The sequence below is a fragment of the Muntiacus reevesi genome, chromosome 1 (genome assembly GCF_963930625.1).
Source record: "Muntiacus reevesi chromosome 1, mMunRee1.1, whole genome shotgun sequence".
In the NCBI taxonomy this organism is placed as follows: domain Eukaryota; kingdom Metazoa; phylum Chordata; class Mammalia; order Artiodactyla; family Cervidae; genus Muntiacus; species Muntiacus reevesi.
Genome location: NC_089249.1, coordinates 29,444,771 through 29,465,928, shown reverse-complemented (window position 1 = coordinate 29,465,928; position 21,158 = coordinate 29,444,771). Strand labels below are relative to the sequence as shown.

At 40.3% G+C, this 21,158-nt stretch overlaps 1 protein-coding gene across 5 annotated transcripts in view; it reads right to left on the bottom strand.

Moving 5' to 3' along the window:
* Positions 1-21,158, bottom strand: part of LMNTD1 (lamin tail domain containing 1) — a 473,637-nt gene that overhangs the window by 345,418 nt on the left and 107,061 nt on the right. The window contains exon 5 of one of the 5 annotated variants that reach the window (XR_010663879.1): positions 16,999-17,241. The exons of the other annotated variants lie outside the window; for them this stretch is intronic. The gene's annotated coding sequence lies outside the window, so the exon portion shown is untranslated. Of the gene's footprint in view, positions 1-16,998; positions 17,242-21,158 lie in introns of those variants that run through there. 5 annotated transcript variants of the gene reach the window in all.

The following is a 21,158-nucleotide window of genomic DNA, read 5'->3' as shown; positions in this document are numbered from 1 at the left end:
GGTCCCATCACTTCATGGCAAATACATGGGGAAAAAGTGGAAACAGTGACAGCTTTTATTTTCTTGGGCTCCAAAATCACTGTGGATGGTGAGTACAGCCATGAAATTAAAAGACTGTTGCTCCTTGGGAGAAAAGCTATGACAAACCTAGACAGAATATTAAAAAGCAGAGACAACCCTTTGCTGACCAAGGTCTGTATAGTTCAAATGATGGTTTTTCCAGTAGTCATATACAGATGTGAGAGCTGGACCATAAAGAAGGCTGAGCGCCAAAGAAATAATTCTTTGAATTATGGTGCTGGAGAAGACTCTTGAAAGTCCCTTGGACTGCAAGGAGATCAAACCAGTCAATCCTAAGGAAAATCAACCCTGAACATTCATCAGAAGGACTGATGCTGAAGCTGAAGCTCCAATTCTTTGGCCACCTGATTTGAAGAGCTGACTTATTGGAAAAGATCTTGATGCTGAGAAAAATTGAGGACAGGAGAAGGGAGCGATAGAGGGTGAGATGGGTGGATGGTATCACTGACTCAATGGACACGAGTTTGAGCAAATTCTGGAAATGCCGAAGGACAGGGAAGCTTGGCATGCTGCAGTCCACGGGGTCACAAAGAGTCGGACATGACTTAGTGATTGAATAACAACGATACTGAAAAATACTGGGGGATCACAAACCTGCTGACCTTCAAGCTGACTGATCAGAACAGAACAGTGAATAAATCATGACACGCTGATGTGCTACAACTGGCTTGAACCAGCTCAGGAGAGCCTGAGAGCTGACTGTTAATTTCAGGAATTTTGCAAGGCAGATGACGTCATGCTGTAGCTTGAAATAGACCATGGTGGGAGTATTTACGTCACAGAAATGGGCAAAAGCTATAAATCAGGCTTCCTTTTCCCCCTCAAGAGCCAGCTGTTAAACATTTACCAGCATGCCACTGAATCCGGACATTGTCACTATTCACATGTTTATTTATTAGTCAGCCTGACTCCAATAAGGAAACCAAGGACTCAGAACAGACTCAGAGTCATAGCCTTGGTGCCCTGTAAAATCATAAGAGATCTGTAAGAGACAACGGAAGATACTGCCTAGATAATTGGTCTTCATATTGGACTTTGCAAATTCTTAAGAGTTTGTATACACAAATAATTTTAAGTTCAATTCCTGGTCGGGAAGCTAAGATTCCGAATGCCACAGGGCGTGGCCAAAAATTTAAAAAATAAACACAACATTGTAAACCAACTATACTTCAATTAAAAATAAAAAAGAAAAGAAAAAGAAACTTTTCTTTAAAAAAGATGGTATTTTAACCCATAATTTTTCTGAATTCAGAACAATTGAGGAAATGTATCAGAGACACTGATTCTTTTTATCATAGTTGGAGTGCTTTGCAGGACTACCAAAAATTTTAAGATACTTTGAAAAACCCCCATGGCTATAAATTTTACATGCCTTCTTTGCTGTTCAGTGTGCTTTATTTTGTAAGGTAATTAAAATATTAAAATGTATTTCATCAAACTATATTGTGAAATATTTATCCAATTACAATCAATCCTCATTTCATTTTATAAGATGTTCAATACTTTCTATCTCCTGGTAACAAAATAAAAATTTAAACATAATTAAAAAATTTATAGATCTCAATTATAAAATGACTGAAAGGTACATAGTTTTGTTTTTTTTTTAATTTCTTTAGTCAGGAGCAAAGAAGTCTGGCACTGTGGCCTGAGGCTACTCTCACAGTGCTTACCATTAGACTGGAGAGTGAACATTTCTGGAGGAGGATTAGACAGTAGTAAGCAAACCCTTACAGAATACCCAAAAGTAAAGAAGAGAAAAAAGAATCCCTTTGAACAATTAGTGACTCACTGCAAATGTGTCATTAAAGTTGTTGTTTAACAAAGTATCTTCACTGAAAAGTGAAAGCTCAGCAGTGTCCAACTCTTTGCAACCCCATGGACTGTAACCCGCCAGGCTCCTCTGTCCACGGGATTCTCCAGGCAAGAATACTGGAGTGGGCTGCCATTGCCTTCTCCAGAAGATCTCCCTGACCCAGGAATTGAACCTAGGTCTCCTGCATTGCAGGCAGGTTTTTTACCATCTGAGTCACTAGGGAAGCTCTGACGTGTGTGTGTGTGTGTGTGTGTGTGTGTGTGTGTGTGTGTGTGTGTGTGTGTAGGGGTCGGGGGGAAGTTTATGGAAAAGGAATCTAGAAAGCAATAGTTTTAAAACACGGTGAACTTCTTTGAAAATGATTATATATGTGTGTATATATATACACATATATAAAAGTCAAAAACTGACTTGTTTCATTTTGCTTAAGAAGATCTTGAGCAGAAAAAAAATAAAAACCTCTGATATCCATGAACAGTCATTAATCCGCAGCCTACAGTGTACCTCATGGCTTTGTTCTTTCAAGTATACCCCAAAGTCAGCTTTCCTTATATCCTGTGATCTAAGTGTGCTTGATGTGAGCTCTCCTATGGAGTCATACCGGATAGTAAATGTCTGCATTATTAATAGTATCAAAGCAATAAATGTGTTCCTAACATCAGCTAAACCTGGGTATTTACAAGGCACCTGCACAGCCTCTAAGGCTGCTGGCAGAATATGTCGAATTGTTTCTTCTAAAAGCATCCACTAAAAATAACCCCTTTTTTCTTCTTTATTAGGAATTCCAGAAGTTATGGTCTCCTATAAAATCAAAAGCATGTGGGAGTAAAATTTATACCCTTCCAGAAAGTTCCTTCGAGCATTCAAGGTGATGTATTTGTGACCCTTCATACAGGGATGGCAGCAGTCATCTATGCTGATTGTTTCAATAAAACTCTCAATTTAAAGGTCACTTATTTTGGCAACTTGACGATTACATTTAGCCAGGTTGGAAGTAGGAGGTGGGATAAAATTTCCTTGATTAAGAAAAAAGAAAAAGTATTTTTTTTAATAAAAAATAGTAGGCAATCTCAGTGGCAACAGTTTGTCCAAATAACTACAGACATTGCCTTAGTCTTTTGGCATCAAACAGTATAAAGAATGGCAAGAAATAAACACTTTCTGTTTTAGTGAAAACAATCTATAACTATTCTATTTTCTAGAAATGAGAGGAATAATCTATCCTACCAGTTCATCTATTTTCATGCCTAGAAAAACTTGTTTAAAAATTCTTTTCTCTTGCAAATGTATTCAGTAGTATTGATTTAGCCACTGCTTCTTACATCCAGGGCATGAAATCAACAGATAACTTATGTGCATGAAGGGAAATGAAAGACTTAGAAAATAATGCCTGTTAAAATACTTTTTTAAAAAAGTCAAAGGGAAGACATTTCTGAGAGCAAAGGAAGGGGAGTAAAAATGATGAAAGATTTTGCTGATGAAAGGAACTATGCATGTTCAATCTATGCACCAAACTATACGTGTTCAAACTATGCATCAAACATGCATCAAACTATGCATGTTCAATTCAAAGAAAAGACACTTAAATGGCAATTATGAAAGGGAGCAGCCACTGGTTTTGGTTAATAGGCAAGGATTAGACGTAGCACAACAGACTGAAGAACACCCTCTCCACTCGGATGCCATTAAGGGCAGCTTCTCAAATTCATTACTAAAGTTTCAACAACCCTCCACTTGGCAGAAGCCAAGAAAGAACTATACTGTCTGCATCCCTCCCTCCCTCCATCTCTTTTCCTTCTTTCTTTCTCTCCCTCCCTTGTTGGAAGCACTCACTTTGCCTGATGCAGCGTATTCTTGACGCTCCAGAGTCTGCCCAGTCAGATCAGCTCCAGTTTACTGAAGAACCTCCATTTGCTCTGTGCGTCAACAAAGAATTTCTTCCAATAAGCAACGGCCTCCAAACATTTCTGTCAACGCTCTCCTTTCCCCCTTGCTTATCAACTCCCTTAAAGATGCTTTCAGCTCTTTTCCCTATTAGAATAGTCTAATCCCAGTGTTTAGGATGTAGTAGGGATTTCCCTTTGTGGTCCAGTGGTTAGAAGCCCACTTGCCAACGCAGGGGACAAAGGTTTGATCCCTGGTTTGGAAAGATTCCACGTGTCACAGAACAACCAAACTCGTGCAACGCAACTACTGAAGCCTGCGTGCTCTAGAGCCCAAGCTCCGCAACAAGAGAAGCCACTGCGATGAGAAGCTCGTGTACCACAGCTCGAGAGCAGACCCCACTTGCCGCAATCAGAGAAAGCCCGCGCACATCAACGAAGACCCAGAGAAGAAAGAAAGGAAGAAAGGAAAGCAAGGGGAAAAAAAGAAGTAATGAAAGAAAGAAAGATGCAGTACCACTGGTTTGAAAACCCCAGCGTTGCTGGATTCAAGTACTGTTCCTTTTGCCTCCTTAGCCCCCGCTGGGCTGTCTGCACAGGACCGTTTGTGGTGGGAATGGTGGTGGGTCCCAGGGACATGGGAGTCTCTCACCTGAGCAGGACTCCCTGCCCTCCCCTTCTCCACGCTGTCTCCCCCAGAGTCAGAGTCCCGAGAAAATGAAGAAGTGGGCCTCCGGACTTGACCCCTGACTGAGTGAGACTGTTGCCGCTGCTGTTCCTCTGGCCCAGAATGACTGGCTTTGGCATCATCTGTGTGTCAGGGAGTCAAACACTGATCTGGAAACACACGGGTTCTCTGCTAGGCCAACCCTTCCATGGCAAGTTTTCTAGATTTGGAAGGAGACCACTCACTCCCTCTCAGCTCCCTCCACGGGCCTTCAGCACCGCAGCCTCTTGCTTCAGAGAACTCCTCTTTCAGAAAATAACCCAGCCGCCTCTGACTCAGTTCACATCTCCTCCTCATCCCAGATGGTGGGAGCGCCAGTGTGTCTGGGAGACCTGCGGTCCCAGCCTCTCTTTGCTGACCTTTCTCCAGGTCCCAGGAGCCCTAAGCTCAGCAGGCCCAAAGGGTCTCAAATTTCAAAGGAGAGATCCTCACTCTTACTCCTCCTTAAGGAGGGAGTGGGAGGGTGGAGGGGGTGCTGGAGGGAGCAGAAGAGTTCAGGTACCTCTTCCCCTCCCCTCCCCACCTCCACTCCACCACCCCACCCCTACTCCACCACTCCCAACTTCACTCCATCCATCCCCATCTTCTCTCCACCCTCATTCCACGTACCCCTGTCCCCACCTCTGCAAACTTTCTTGGCAATGATCTTGGGATCTCCCTTCCCTGTCTCTCAGGAGGTGATAATGTGTATTTGCAGAAATAATAACTTTTCTGCACAAGCATAACACCCTTTTTAAGACAGCATTTTATCTCCCTGTCCCCCCATGTTAACTTGGGGGTCTTAGCTGGGGGCAGGAGAGAGTAGGGAAGGTGGTTGGTTACCGGTTGCTTCTCAGCCCTGCCTCCTCTCACTCCACCCTGGAGGTGGTACCTGGCCCTCCTGCTGCTGTCACTGTAAATGCAGAATGTGAAGTACCTGGTGCCTTTAATCCCCCCATGATGCAACAGGAAAAATCCCATTTCACACCCTGCTCCATGTGGACTGATCTGGACCAGCCACTGAGGCAGCCCCCTGCCCTTCCATCCACTTAAGAGACAGTCCTGGCCACTTGCTCCTGCCTCGCTGGATGCTCAGTCCTCTTGACTGATATTTGGCAGTGGTCAGGCAGTTCCCTGATCCTCATCAGCCCCAGACTAATACCTGGGACACAGTACATTTCCCTACGTCATCACAGGGACCAAAACTCCTCATTAACTCAGAAGCTCTGATATCATCAAAATATACAACAAACTGAGTGAGAGGGAGAGACCAAGGAGCAAAAGGTCTGCTGACAGCTCAGCATCTCTTGTTTATTTTCCTGAGGATCTCTCCCCCACTGCATGTATCCCAGCTCCCCCACCCCAGTGACAGCCTCCTCTGTGGACCCATTTTCCTCCTGCAAATCAGAATGCTCTGAAAGTATTCCCCATCCTTCCCCAACCTCAAAGGAAAGGGTTCCCCCAGCTGATGCTCCTGCTAAGTCACTTCAGACATGTCCAACTCTCTGTGACCCATGGACTGCAGCCCACCAGGCTCCTCTGTCCATGGGAGTTTCCAGGCAAGAATACTGGAGTGGGTTGCCATGTCCTTCTCCAGGGAAGTCTCCCTGACCCAGGAATCCAATTTGTGTCTCCTGCGTTGCAGATGGATTCCTTACCACTGAGCCAGCAAAGCCCTGCTGATGGTTACTTCCATCTAAAAGGCATATGCTTTTCTCCAGGGGATAGATTTCTTTAGATTTTACTGTCAGATGATCTACATCTCATTTCCTCAAGGCAGAAGTCCACAGAATTCAGTAGCATCGTTCTAAACTGCACCAGAGTTATACATGTAGAACTACTGTTGTCATAGAAATAAGAACATATGCATTAATGCCAAGCAACCTACGGCAAATTGCAGACAGCTGCCCAAGGCCCTGTGTTTTGGAACCACATAAAACACTGAGGCTTGGGTAGTTATTGGAAGAAAAGCAACGGCTGGTTAGTTGGTGGGGGGCAAAATACAAACATCTTGATCACATAAGCAATCTGTCATTTCTAACAGTATCACCAAGGAAATGGGATAAGGTTACCCTTTCCTCAAACACACTCTTCAGAGGGTCAGCCTGTGACTTCTTTTCCTGCAATGTTTATAGTAACATTGACTTTAGTGGTTTTATTACCGAGATTCCACCTGTTCCAAAATGTAGACAGAGGAAAGAAAGCAGATGAAGGGATAGATAAATCTATATGAAGTGATTTCACAAGGCTGAGTTTACGGAGCTGTTATAAACGAGCTTCTGAGTGGCTATGACTCCAGAATTTTTTTCAAATCTCTGAATTTACAGACAAGAAGTTTACTTTCCCAGGACCACAGATATACAATTAGAAATGAAAGTAAATGACAAAACATTTTCTCAAAATTTATGTTGTGAATGAATAAAGGGAGAAATAGAACTGCCTAGGAAATGTATTGCATGGTTCTACCATCTTTTTAAATATCACAAATATAATATTACCCCATTCCTCAACTATATTCTTAGGTACAAATACACTGGTTTCTAACTTTGATTTCTTAATTTACCTGTCTTGATAACCAATTGAGAATGCTATAAATCACTGTGTTATACAGAGATAATCTCTAATTTGGTTTCCTGGTGGCATAAAAGAGTTAAAAGAGTCTTTCCACAATTGAGTACATCAATAACTTCTTGGAATAAGTTGCCCTTCAGAAAGACATTTAGAGAGAAAATAACAATCTTATCCCCTAGGAATTTAAAGAACAACTTTGGGTGGGTCACTTTGCTTTCCTCAGTCTTAATGTTATCATTTGTATAATGGAGATAACCATGACGATGATGATACTTTATTGTAGCCTAAAGGACTATTATAATAACTGCTACAGAACACTTTACAAACTATAAAATCTGATAACAGACATTAGTTATCTTCAAAATCCTGCTATAAGGCTCTATTCTCTCTATAAAGACCTATATTACAACTAATGATTATCAGCTAGGTGTGTATGTCCAAAGATATAACTATGTGTACAGAATGCCATACATCTATCAGGATCATTTCTAAATGCAGCTCCTAAATCAGTGCTATATTTGAAAGTGCTTGGCACATTTTAACTAAGTTAATCACCATCCAGCATCAGAGGGCCCTGTAATTCTCCTGCTGCCTGGCCATTGCTAACTGGAAGCTAAAACTTAAAATGCTAAGCTGCAAGAGCCATCCTAGGAATTAACAATGCTCCAGGCACATACTGCGGTGCCTTTTCCAGAGAAGCAGGAAGTGAAAACAACAACAAAAGCTGCTCCATGGGGAGCCTTTACAAGGGCCAGGCAGAGTGCTGAAGTCTTTCCACACACTTTACCATTAACTCTCATGCCAGCCCTAGGAGGTAAGCATTGTGTTCCCTAGTTTTGAGATGAGAAGATTCTAATTTTCTGATAAGATAAGGGACTCATGGCTCCACCTTGGTTCTTAGCCAGTAGAGGGGGGTTGTGTCCTTCCACACACACTTAAGGGTAACACTGACATTAGCTTATCAGGCCCGAAGATAGTTGCTTGGACTCTTGCCTCTTTTCATACTCAGGACGAGGAGAGAAGGAAGATAAAACATAAAGCTTCTGTTCATGTTTTTAAAAGGCTTTACAGTCCCAGTTCTGAAGGGAAGGTGGGACATCCTTCTGGAATTAGCTGGATTTGCCTCTCCTTGTACCCTGTGGCAGCTCCCTCATGAATATATACGCAGCACAAGCTCTCCAGAACATCTGTCCAAGAGAAACAGCAGCGAGCGCTGCACCGCAGGTACCTTTTGAGAATCTGCCTGATTTTAAGGTTGAGAGTTTGGTTTTTTTTTTCCCCCATCTGCAGCATCCCAATCTTAACAACCTGTAATGAACCTGCTTTTTTTTTTTTTTTTTTTAAACATTTTATCCCTGTATTAGAAAAGACCCTGATGCTGGGAAAGATTGAAGGTAGGAGGAGAAAGGGATGATAGAGGACAAGGTGGTTGGATGGCATCACCGACTCAATGGACATGAGTTTGAGCAAGCTCTGGGAGATGGTGAAGGACAGGGAAGCCTGGCGTTCTGCAGTCCATGGGGTCACAAAGAGTCGGATATGCCTGAGCGACCAAACCACAACCACAACAACAAAATGAAAGTTTCTAGGAGTGAGTGACAGTTGAGGCAAAGGTTTACCATCTGGGTGATTTCCCTGCACAGGGGAGCAGGTGAACCTGACTTCAGCAGCTAAATTCTACATCAGCTGATTCCCAATTAAGTGCAGCCTCATTCATTCCAGGCTGTCAGAGAGCCACACACCGAAGCCGATTCATACTCCTGTGCCCAACTAAATAGAATGAATGCTAATGAAGAAATGTCAGGGAGGATGAAGCCACAGGATCATGGAAATTTAGAATGAAAGCTTAGATGAGGTTCATTTATTCCATCACTCAGCCAGGAGTCCCATTTGTCTAGACATAACAGATAACACATTTATCTACTGCTGGGTGACAAATTGCCAAAAACTAGCAAAGTAAAGCAACATTCTTTTATCAGCATGCAGTTCTGTAAGGTGAAAGTCTCAAGGTTTTGGCTGGGTTCTCTGCTTAGGGTCCCACAAGGCCAAAGTCAAAGTGTCAGCTGGGAGGAGCTCTTATCCAGATGCTCCGGTGAGGACTCTGTTCACAAATACATTCAGACCATGGGCAGAACTCAGCGCCTTGTTACCAAGGGCAGAGGCCTCCATCTTATGGCTGACTGTTTAGCCCAAGCTGCTCTCAGCTTCTGGAGACCACCGGCATTCCTTATCACATGACCCCTCCATTGTGGAGCCAGCATTAGTATATGAAATCCTCCTGCCTTGAAACTCTTCAGCAAGACAAAGCTCTCTGCTTTTAAGGGTTCCACCGATTAGATTAGACCTACCTGGATAATCTTTCTAAAGGTTAACTCTGCCATACAAAACACCACTTTCACAGGTTCCAGAGACTGGGGGGCATGGAATCTTGGGGGACCACTTTAAGCTTCTGTCTACCACACTTGAAAGTGAAAGTGTCAGTTGCTCAGTTGTGTCTGACTCTGTGACCCCATGGACTGTAGCTCCCCAGGTTCCTCTGTCAGTGGATTTCTCTAGGCAAGAATACTGGAGTAGTTTGCCACTCCCTTCTCCAGGGGTTCTTCCCGACCCAGGGATCGAACCCAGGTCTCCTGCACTGCAGGCAGATACTTTACCAACTGAGCCACCAAGGCAGCCACACTTAGTAAGTAGAATTAATAAAAATATTGTTAGGTTTATCATATTCTTGAAAGATAAACATATTGTAAGCACAGGGAGAAGCAGTTAGAAATAATATTGAGAACCAAGTCTAAATTTCTAGCCATGAAATTTTTCAAAGTTTAAATGGCATACTCTTAACACTCCAAGGAGGTATCTTAAAGAAACCAAGAAACCAAGTGATGCACGTTGTTCTTCCATTGACACATAATAAAAATCAACCACTTATTATTTATTTTACTCAATTGCTTACTTGTGTCTCCTTTATGTTTGGGTCAATCTCATCTCTCCTAGATTCTGTACCCTTGCAGGCGATCAAAAAGGTACCAACAAGTGTTAAAGTGCTTTATAAACTATTTGCCCAGGGATGATAGTGATCATGGTATTGGGGTGTTCTAGACAGATATCCTAAACCAATTTAATTCCTATATGTTGCCCAAATGCCCAAACCTATGAGGTTATCAAAGATGAGCCCGGGTTTATGATTGGTAAATTGCCAGCCATGCTGTTAGAAGCTGAGAAGTTAATAAGAGAATTCTGAGGTGGCTTTTTCTGTGTGACTGGAACAAAAGTTGTTTACAGCTAGCTTCCTGGTGAGAACAGTCGCTGGTTCCTGTAGATTCAAGCCCACTTCTGAAGTCAGTATCAGGAAGTGTTTTTTTTATTTGTTTTTTTTTTCTTTTCTGGTTAGTAAAAAAAAAAACAGGTTTTGATTAGTAACTGCTAAATTCATGCAAGTATAATAAAGTTTTCTTCCCGTATTCAATTTTTTAAAACTGTTACCTATCTTGGTTTCCTAAGCTAAGATACAGACTTGTGAAATTCCATGCTTTTTTGTTTAATGTGGAATCTTTGCCAAAGCAGAAAATTTGCTTCAAAAATAAATTTTGGGAATCTACATGGAAGCATGATCTTTTCATTTTAAAAAATAAAGAATATTCTAAGTATTCTTGGCCACAGGCTGAAAATCGTCTTCTCATCATTTAAAATATTTTGTTTCTTTTCCATTTACATCATCAGGGAAGTTCTCCTTCATTCCAGATAACAAAAGTGAAGCAGTATGACAGTAGACAGAACCATTTCCTCCTAATATTTCCAAGATCATCAAAATAAACTTGAAGAGCAGGCAGGTGGAAGCCCTTCGGGGGGTGGAAGTGAAGGGTTTCATTCACCAACAAAGTCATTACCAGACCTTTGCCCTGGACTTCACCCTGCAGAAGCCCTGTCAGATCTTTCTCTCACCTACTGGATCCAAAATAAAGCTTTGTAGCCAAAACATTCACTGACAGATGGCTCATTTCATTGCTGTAATGCTACCCTTTGGGTCTCTGAGGGGATGATTTCAGGAATAGAAGGCATGGCAAATACAGGAGTGGACATATAACAGAATCTAACACAAGCAGTGAAGGAATCAAGACCTTTCCTCCTAAATTCTTTACATCAAACAACAAGGCACGGTCCTTCTCTCTCTCCAAATTGTAATTAGTGCATAGTCTGAGGCATGGGTCCAATCCCCCCTCAGACCCTACCAACTTGGTGATTTTGCCAGCTATTTTATTTCCTTGTAACTAAAATGGGCATCATAAGAACATTTACCATTAGGGCTTAACTAAGTGCCCAGCCTAAGTTAACTAAGCTTAGGTTTAGTTTAAGCCCAAGTACTCAGAAATGATAACTGTTCATATTTTCACTCCAGGATTTGATTAACTTGGTCTTTTCAGAAAGGAACAATGCATAAGAAAACATAAAGCAAGCTGCATAACAGAGGAAACTACCAAAGGAAGTGATCTTTTGTTAAAATTCCTAATTCAGATAGGACTTACACAAAGTTAGGTAAAAGCCAGCATTTTACCATGTTATTATGGAATCGGGGCAGCTTCTCACTGAAACAGGCCTTCTTTAAGCAATTACTTATCCTTTTCAGAGTTGAGATCTCTAAAGCTAAGGGAGATTGTGACTTACTCCTAGTTGAGCTCTCCTGATAAAATTTTCACATTATTATCAGAATTGCTTCTAAATTTCATTTTTTGTTTGCTTCTCTTTTTGAGAAAACATAAGGATTTTTTTTTCTATCACATGCACTTACAAAGTTATAACTCATGACGATCCTGCAGTTTGTTTTGCTTTTCCTGATTTGGCATAGCCTAATCTTTTCCCAAGAGGCCTGCATGTGTGCTGCTGTTTTCCAGTTTGTCTTGGCATGACTGCTTCACCTTTTGGCAACAACTTCAATATAGTTTTATCACCATTATCTGAACAGTACCGCCCCATCTGCACATGCTTCACAACTGCCCTCCTCTGCTCCATCCTCTGCCTGGCTCAGCCTCCCGCTACATTACCCATCCATCTGTTCCTAAAGAATGAGGGAGTGATGCTGCTTCACTCGGGGTTTGAGAACCCTGACCTTCTTTAGGGGTTAGTCACTGTGTATCATTGGGTTCCTAACTTCCTTTCTTCAAAATTCTTTTCTGGGGGCTTCCCTGGCGGTCCAGTGGCTAAGATTCAGCACTCTCAAAGCAGGGGGCCTAGGTTTGATCCCTGTTTAGGGAACTAGATCCCACGGACCACAACTAAGAGTTCACACGCCGCAACTAAGAACCCATATAGCCGCATAAATAAATAAATATAAAATTGATTAAAAAAAATTCTTTCCCAACTGAAAACCACATGAAATTAACCAGGTTCTGCGAAATGCTGGACTGGATGAAAAACAAGTTGGAATCATGATTGCTGGGAGAAATATCAATAACCTCAGAATCAATAACCTCAGATGACACCACCTTTATGGCAGAAAGTGAAAAAGGACTAAAGAGCCTCTTGATGAAAGTGAAAGTGATTTTGGGCTCCAAAATCACTGCAGACGGTGATTGCAGCCATGAAATTAAAAGACACTTACTTCTTGGAAGAAAAGTTATCAGCAACCTAGACAGCATGTTAGAAAGCAGAGACATTACTTTGCCAACAAAGGTCCATCTAGTCAAAGCTATGCTTTTTCCAATAGTCATGTACGAATCAAAGAGTTGGACTATAAAGAAAGATGAGTGCCAAAGAATCGATGCTTTTGAACTGTAGTGCTGGAGAAGAGTTTTAAGAGTTCCTTGAACAGCAAGGAGATCCAACCAGTCCATCTTAAAGGAGATCAATCCTGAATATTCTTTGGAAGGACTGATGCTGAAGCTGAAACTCCAATCCTTTGGCCACCTGATGCGAAGAACTGACTCATTTGAAAAGACCCCGATGCTGGGAAAGATTGAAGGCAGGAGAAGAAGGGGACGACAGAAGATGAGACAGTTGGATGGCATCACCGACTCAATGGACATGAGTTTGAGTAAACTCTGGGAGTTGGTGATGGACAGGGAGACCTGGCGTGCTGCAGTCCATGGGGTTGCAAAGAGTTGGACATGACTGAGTAACTGAATTGAACTGATGATTTCTAGAATACCTTCAAAGAGCTTTTGCTCTTACGATGACTAATTTAGGCTGAATGGCATTTAATCTCTGAGTGCCAGAATCTTTACATACATTACTTTTAATTTAACAACAATCCTATGTGTTAATAAGCACTGTTATCCCCACCTTATCATCATGGGAATTTAAGTAATTCCCCAAGAGCCAGTGGTGGCAGTAAATGGCTGCCTTTCCCCTCAAACCAAGATGCCCAAAAGGGACCTCTGAAGGGCAGTTTTTCTCAAATATTTGTACGTATGAAAGTTATCTGGCACGTTTATTAAAAGTGTATACCACAGAGTCCATCCTCCAAATTCCAGGCTCCCTCAGTCAGATTTCTGATTCAGGGCGTGGACCCAGGCTCTGCCTTTCAACAGGCTCTCTGCAAGACCAATGCAGGCAATCAGCACAACACACCCAGCTCAGGAGAGATGCGGCCTGGCTCTGCCTTCCCAGCTATGTGCCAGCTCCAGACCAAGCACCCCTTAAAAGCCATAAATTAAAGAAGTACTGAGATTCACGTTTATAAGAAAACTTAAGTTGTGTGGGGTTTTCCAGAATTCAGATTTTATTGGGAGGCAGAATTCTAGCCTGGGGATCAACAGAATTGTTTCTTTGGTCTCTTTCCTTGGCTGACTTCTTGTATGTCATTGGATCAAATAATTTACCCTCATTGTGTCTCATTCAAGTCCTCTGCAGACAGAATGGGAAAGCAGATGCCCACTACTTATCACAGAAGACCACTAAAGAGGAAAACTGTGACCATGGCAGAAGCATGAAAAGTTCCAGGCACAGACTGTCATGTGAGTCCTCAAGATAAATTACCCCATTACAAGAAGGGCATGTTGATTTTTATCATGGTTACCATTTACTTTACAAAACAACCATTTGGTTGGCATCTGTGAGACTGGAGTGCAGAGGCTTGCAGTGCACAGGTTTTGTGTTCTTGGAAAAGTTATGTCTCAGTCTATGTACCTCATTTTCTTCATGTGTGAAATGGGAGTAAAAGTATTATTAATCTCAAGAAGTATTGAGTTCAGTCACTCCATGCTTCAGGTAAATGAGCTTTGACAAATTGCTCAGCCCAGATATTTTTATTCTCAAGAGCTTGGCTTCAAACTATTGATAATGTCAGCATATTCATTCTCAAGTCCCTGCTGTATGCTATGAGATACAAGGTCTTACAGAAAATAAGTAGCTAAGACACTCTTACATGATACCTGATGCAACTGACTTGGGGGGATTTTCACAATGTATTTCCAGGGTAAAGCCCCTTAATTAAAAAATAAAAAAGGTGTCTATAATATGACCCTAGATTTTGAAAACAATGTCAAAGCAATGACTGGCTCCTCCATATTTTGATATCATACATGACAAACATACAAGTAAACATATTTACAAAATATTCAATATATGATTTACTAAGTGTATATATATAATTAACATAAGTTGTTTTGGAGAGAGAATAAAGAAATGATAAGAGAAGAAGGAAGACATGGGTAAAACACAAGTAAATAATAAAAGTTTTAAAAAATACACAGATGATTTTAAAAAGGATATGTGATAGAACCTTATTTAAATAAATTTGTATCTATATGTATATATGTGTGTATGTGTGAACTGCATAAAAACATAGTCAAAAATACTATCAGTGGCTATCTCAAGGTATTGAAATGCAAAATAAATTCTCTCTAGTGATCTTTTTCAGTACTGCAAGATTGTTTCTTATAATGGCAAAAGTTATTTATGATAACTGAAAACATGGGGATGTGTCAAGATATTTATTAGTGCATATGATTTACTGTTTTATTTTGCTTTTTTAAAATTGCCCCTAAAAGGTATGAATTACTTTGAAATGAGAAAAATTATATTCTTTAAAGCAGTATTCTTAGTAATATTAAAATGTAGTGGAACAAAGATATTCTCAATAGAAACCGAAGTTGCTTCAATTACCCAAATAAAGCAGGCTGCACAATGAACTTGTTTTGCCAGAAAAAACTCAGTTACTGAATTCTCCTTTCTTTTTCTTCTGTAAATGTTTTCAATGAAGCAAATTTTGGATTTGTCGAATGAATCTAGGTTTTTTAAAAAATTTTATTGTATGGTTTTACTTATGTTTCCCCAACTTACTATTCTTTTCTATGGCTCATCATGTCCAAAACTGAACTCATCATTTTCTTCTGCCTCAGCTGACTTCGCTTCTTGTCTCTGTAGCAGGTGGCGACCCTGGATCTTCCCTGAGGTTCACAGGTCCTCTGCAGTCAGTGAGTCAGGCATTTCTGTAGACACTACATCCTGATATCAGATCACTCCCTATCACATCTCTTGCCCTTAGCCATTATCCTCACTGGTCCTGCCTCAATTGCAGCTGTTACTTTATTTTTTTTTTATTTTTTTTTTTTTATTTTATTTTTTTTTAATTTTTTTAATTTTTCAGTGGGTTTTGTCATACATTGATATAAATCAGCCATAGAGTTACACGTATTCCCCATCCCGGTCCCCCATCCCACCTCCCTCTCCACTTGATTCCTCTGGGTCTTCCCAGTCCACCAGGCCCAAGCACTTGACTCATGCCTCCCACCTGGGTTGGTGGTCTGTTTCATCACAGATAATATACATGCTGTTCTTTCGAAGCATCCCACCCTCACCTTCTCCCACAGAGTTCAAAAGTCTGTTCTGTACTTCTGCGTCTCTTCTTCTGCCCTGCATATAGGGCCATCGTTACCATCTTTTTAAATTCCATATATATGTGTTAGTATGCTGTAATGGTCTTTATCTTTCTGGCTTACTTCACTCTGTATAATGGGCTCCAGTTTCACCCATCTCATTAGAACTGATTAAAATGAATTCTTTTTAATGGCTGAGTAATATTCCATGGTGTATATGTACCACAGCTTCTTTATCCATTCATCTGCTGATGGGCATCTAGGTTGCTTCCATGTCCTGGCTATTATAAACAGTGCTGCGATGAACACTGGGGTGCACGTGTCTCTTTCAGATCTGGATTCCTCAGTGTGTATGCCCAGAAATGGTATTGCTGGGTCATATGGTAGTTCTATTTCCAGTTTTTTAAGAAATCTCCACACTGTTTTCCATAGTGGCTGTACTAGTTTACATTCCCACCAACAGTGTAAGAGGGTTCCCTTTTCTCCACACCCTCTCCGCAGCTGTTACTTTAAATCAGTTCCTGGTCTCCACTTGGAAATTGTGATCAAGCAGGAGAATGTCTAAACTTCTCTACATGCTACCTAAAGAAAAGTAGACACTGTCCACCTATCTTCACTTCTTTCCAGGAAACCATCTTCCCAAAACATGCTGCCTTGGGGATTGTGGGTCACAATGCTCTCATTCCCCATGACGTCACAAGCCAGGTGACAGCTTCACCCCCCTAAACTCAATGCCCGGTTCAGAGAGAGGCATCTGATAAGCACAGAGTCATCCATTCTGTCCCAGAACTCTTCTGCTAGAGTGAGAAGAAAAACTCTCCTGCTTTTGGTGGGTCACAGATTAATTTAGCAAACTCCACTGAAGACTTATTTTCTTGAAACTTTCTAGGAGTTCAAATAGTGTAGACACAGTGTAAGTTATTTCTTTTGGTTGTCCTATAAATAGGCACATATTTTCACCCAGTTTGGGAACCAATTCCGATTTTAGAAAGGGCACCAGGTTAGTAGTGATTTATGATGATTTTTACTTTATTTTTAATGTGGTGGTTCCAAAAAAGGGAAGCTATTAATTCTAATTTCTAATTTCAGCTGGGCTATAAATGTCTTCATTTTTTCACATTCCGCATTGTAGGATTGCCATAGTAATTGTTTATTTTTGTTCTAACTTTTTATAGATAGATATCATGCATTAAAAGTACACAAAGTGCATATCTCAATAAAGTTTCAAAACTGAAAACAACTTTGTAACTGTATATTTTACGCACATAAATAAAATTTAATGTGTCTAAAGTCAGGGTCATGTTCTCATTTTTCTCAACAGGCAACTCAAATCCCATGTGTAGAAGTAGCGCCCATGTTGATGTCACTGTCTTTCACCTATGAGACAAAAGATTTTATACTTAAAAGTCACCAGGTAGAAAGGCTACTCCAGCATATGTATTTAACTATGCTTACATCAATATGGAACGATTCTCCAATGCTTTGGGGTACTATTATTATCTCAGTTTTGTAGATCAGGAAACTGGTGGACAGAGACTTAACAAGTGACTGAGATCAAACAGTAAGTGGAAGAGAGCAGAACCACAAAACAAAGCTCAATTTCCCCAGGATTATTTAAATCATCTAATTCCTCCACTAGGATGATTACCACTTTCACTGAGACTGAGAAAAAACTTAACAATTTTTCTTAAGACCAAGAGAAAGAATCCACTTTCCTTCAGTAAATGTTAGCAGTGATTCAACTTTGGAGGAGGAAAACAGTTGAGGGAACTTGAATAGCATTTAAAATCCTTCAAAGAAGATACACAAGAGCGTGTGTTAGAAATTACAGACTGACTTTTCATTTGTGGGCATCTTCCTGTGTTTCTGACTGCATCCGGATCCCTCTGTAGCACCAACTTCTTTCCTATTGTTGTTGGCATGGAATCTCAGAGATCCTTAACTTGGGAGCTCTTCCTGATTGGTGAGATGGTGCTTCTGAGTGGACAGCCTGCTTCTCATCTCGCTAAATGTCTGACATTTAATCACAGAAGGATGGATGAGAAAGATCTTCCTTGAGGCCACTGAGAAAATCCCAGCCAAAAAGCCTACAAACTCCCATTTACTTCAACTGCTTAAGGTAAAGAAATTCTTCAGATTCCTTGGACATGTTAAAAAAAAATTCCAAGACTATTTACTTTGATACATAGTTTGAAAAGCTTTAGATACTGCTAAGACATCTATGGGAGACAGATTTATGTTCTGATTCTAATTTGATTGTGACTATTTCTGTTAAAAAACAAAAAGCAAACAGTAACCATTAGGGATTTAGTACCTGCCTTTCTTTGATTACATTTTTATTCAATACAGCTAAGATAAAGACAAAAATTTGGTGAGACTTTAAATACAGATGAAGTGAAGAAAATAACATACACACTAATTTGCGGTCTCTGCCACAGAATATTCTAAGGAGTACAGTAGAATCAATCTATCTTGAGTCTGAACTAGTACAGACTATACATGAAGATTGAGTATATTATAGATCTATAGACAAGGGAGATAAGATAGAGTAAAAGAATGATTTTGAAGTTCCCTTTTAATTACAGTTAATGCATCACTGTAACTTTAAAAGCAAAAATAAATCTAAGCAACTTACCATCTTTCTAAAGTAACTTTTTCATGAGTAGCAATTGCAGTTGTAAAAGACTATGATATACAATTTGTATCAGGGAGAAACATGGTCTTAACCTTTAAGAAGTTATCTCTTGCTCTTTCTATGCCAAAACAACTCTCTTAATAATTGTCTTTCAAATCAAGTGGTAGCAACCACAGAAACTATGCCTGCCTGCATTTGCTTTATGAACTTGATCTGAAGAACGATGACAGTATAAGTCCATTACCCTGTAAATCATCACTTTCTTCACTTATCTCCTCTCATTTTCAAATATTGGTGGGATCTAGCTAGCTGAGAAGGGTCCTGGAGGCATCACCTTCACCCCTGCCTGCCCCAGCTCTTTGCATCCTGCATCCTCATGACTTCATGATACTACAGACCTCCTCTTGCTGGAATCACAAGATCATACTGACTGGTTTCTATGCAGTTACAAGCAAGAGGTGTCTTAAAATGCAGTTTATCCTCCCTCCTTCACTGATGGTGGGAATATAAGTTGGTACAAACACTATGAAGAACATTATGGAGGTTCCTTAAGAAACAAAAAATAGAGCTACCACATGATCCAGCAATTCCACTCCTGGGCAATATCCAGGAAAAACCATGCTTCTAAAGGACACGTGCATGCCAGTGTCCACTGTAGCACTATTTACAGTAGCCAAGACATGGAAGCAACCTGAATGTCCATCAACAGATACATGGATAAAGAAGAGGTGGTACAAATACATAATGGACTACTACTCAGCCATTAAAAAGAGTAAAATAATGCCATTTGCAGCAACATAGATGAACATGGAGATTATCATACTAAATGAAATAAGTCAGATAGAGAAAGACAAATATCATATGATATCACTTAATGTAGAATCTAAAAAACAATGACACAAATGAACTTATTTACAAAACAAAAACAGACTCACAGACTTAAAGAATGAACTTGTGGTTACCAGGGATGAAGTGTGGGCAGGAGGGATAGATTGAGAGTTTGGGATTGACATGTACACACTGCTATTTTCAAAATAACCAACAAGGACTTGCCATATAGCACAGGGAACTCTGTTTAATATTCTGTGATAACCTAAATGGGAAAAGAATTTCAAAAAGAACAAATACATGCATATGTGTAACTGAATCATGTTGCTCTTTGCTTGAAACTAACACAACATTGCTAATCAACTATACGCCAAGATAAAATTTAAAATATTTAAATAAAATCAATGTAGTTTTTCTAGATCTATAGTAATTTTAATATTATCACAAATACACACTAACATCATCTTTCTAAACTAGCACACCAGGTAAATTCCTCACCATGCAGAGAATTGAGTTAACATTTGGTTAGGCAGTGTGAACTATAATACAAAGTTACCATTATCAAAACATTATGATACTGGCACAAAATCAGATACACTGATCAATGTAACAGAATAGAGAGCTCAGAAATGAATCCACACTTATACGGTCAATTTATTTGTGACAAAGGAGCTAAGAATATCCACTGGGAAAAAATACAGTCTCTTCAAAACATGATGTTGAGAAAACTGGACAGCTACATGCAAAAAAAATGAAACTGGATTTCATTCTTAGACCACATACAAAAATAAACTCAAAATAGATTTAATAGTGAAATGTTACACTTGAAATCACAAAATTTCTAGCAAACGTAGGCAGGAATCTCTCTGATATTGAACTTAGCAATTTTTTACTTTTTTTATGTCTCTTCAGGCAAGAGAAACAAAAGCAAAATTAAGCAAATGAGACTACATGAAACTAAAAGCTTTCACATCAGCAAAGAAACAAGCAACAAAACAAAAGGCAATCTACTTAACAGGAGAATATTTGCAAATGATGTCTCCAGTAAGGGACTGATATCCAAAATACACAGAGGGCTCATACACCTCAATATTGAAAGAAAAAAAAAACAAAACAATCTGATTTTTAAATGGTCACAGGGACTTTCCTGGTGATCCAGTGGTTGGGAATCCGTCTTCCAACGCAGGGGACATGGGTTCCATCCCTAGTCAGGGAACTAAGATCCCACATGCTGCAGGGCAACTAAGCCCACAGGTCACAACTAGACAGCTTGTGTGCCACAACTAAGATCCAACAGAGTCACAAATAAATAAAAATGAGCACAGGACCTGAACAGACATTTTCCTAAGGAAAATACACCAATGGCCAAAAGACATATGAAAATGTGCTCAGTGTCACTCAACACTAGGGAAATGAAAATCAAAATGAGATACCACCTCACACCTATCAAAAAGACAAGAGACAACAAGTGTTGGTGAGAGATGTAGAGAAAACGGACCTCTCACCCACTGTTGTTAGGAATGTAAATTGATGCAGTCACTATGGATCAAACCTGGGCCCCCTGCATTGAGAGCAGAGTCAGCTACTGGACCACCAGGGAAGTCCCCTCATTTCTGGTTTTAATAATACTTATACAATTAGGGATAGAAAAAAAAAGTGTTATTAACTTGAAGTCTTGGTTAAGAATGCTCCAGGGACTTCTCCGGTTGGGGAATGAAGATCCCATATGCTGTAGGGCAGCTAAAGCCCATGCGGGTCAACTACTGAGCCCTTGTGCTGCAAGTAAGACTGGATGAAGCGAAAATAAATATTTTTTTAAAAAGAATACTCT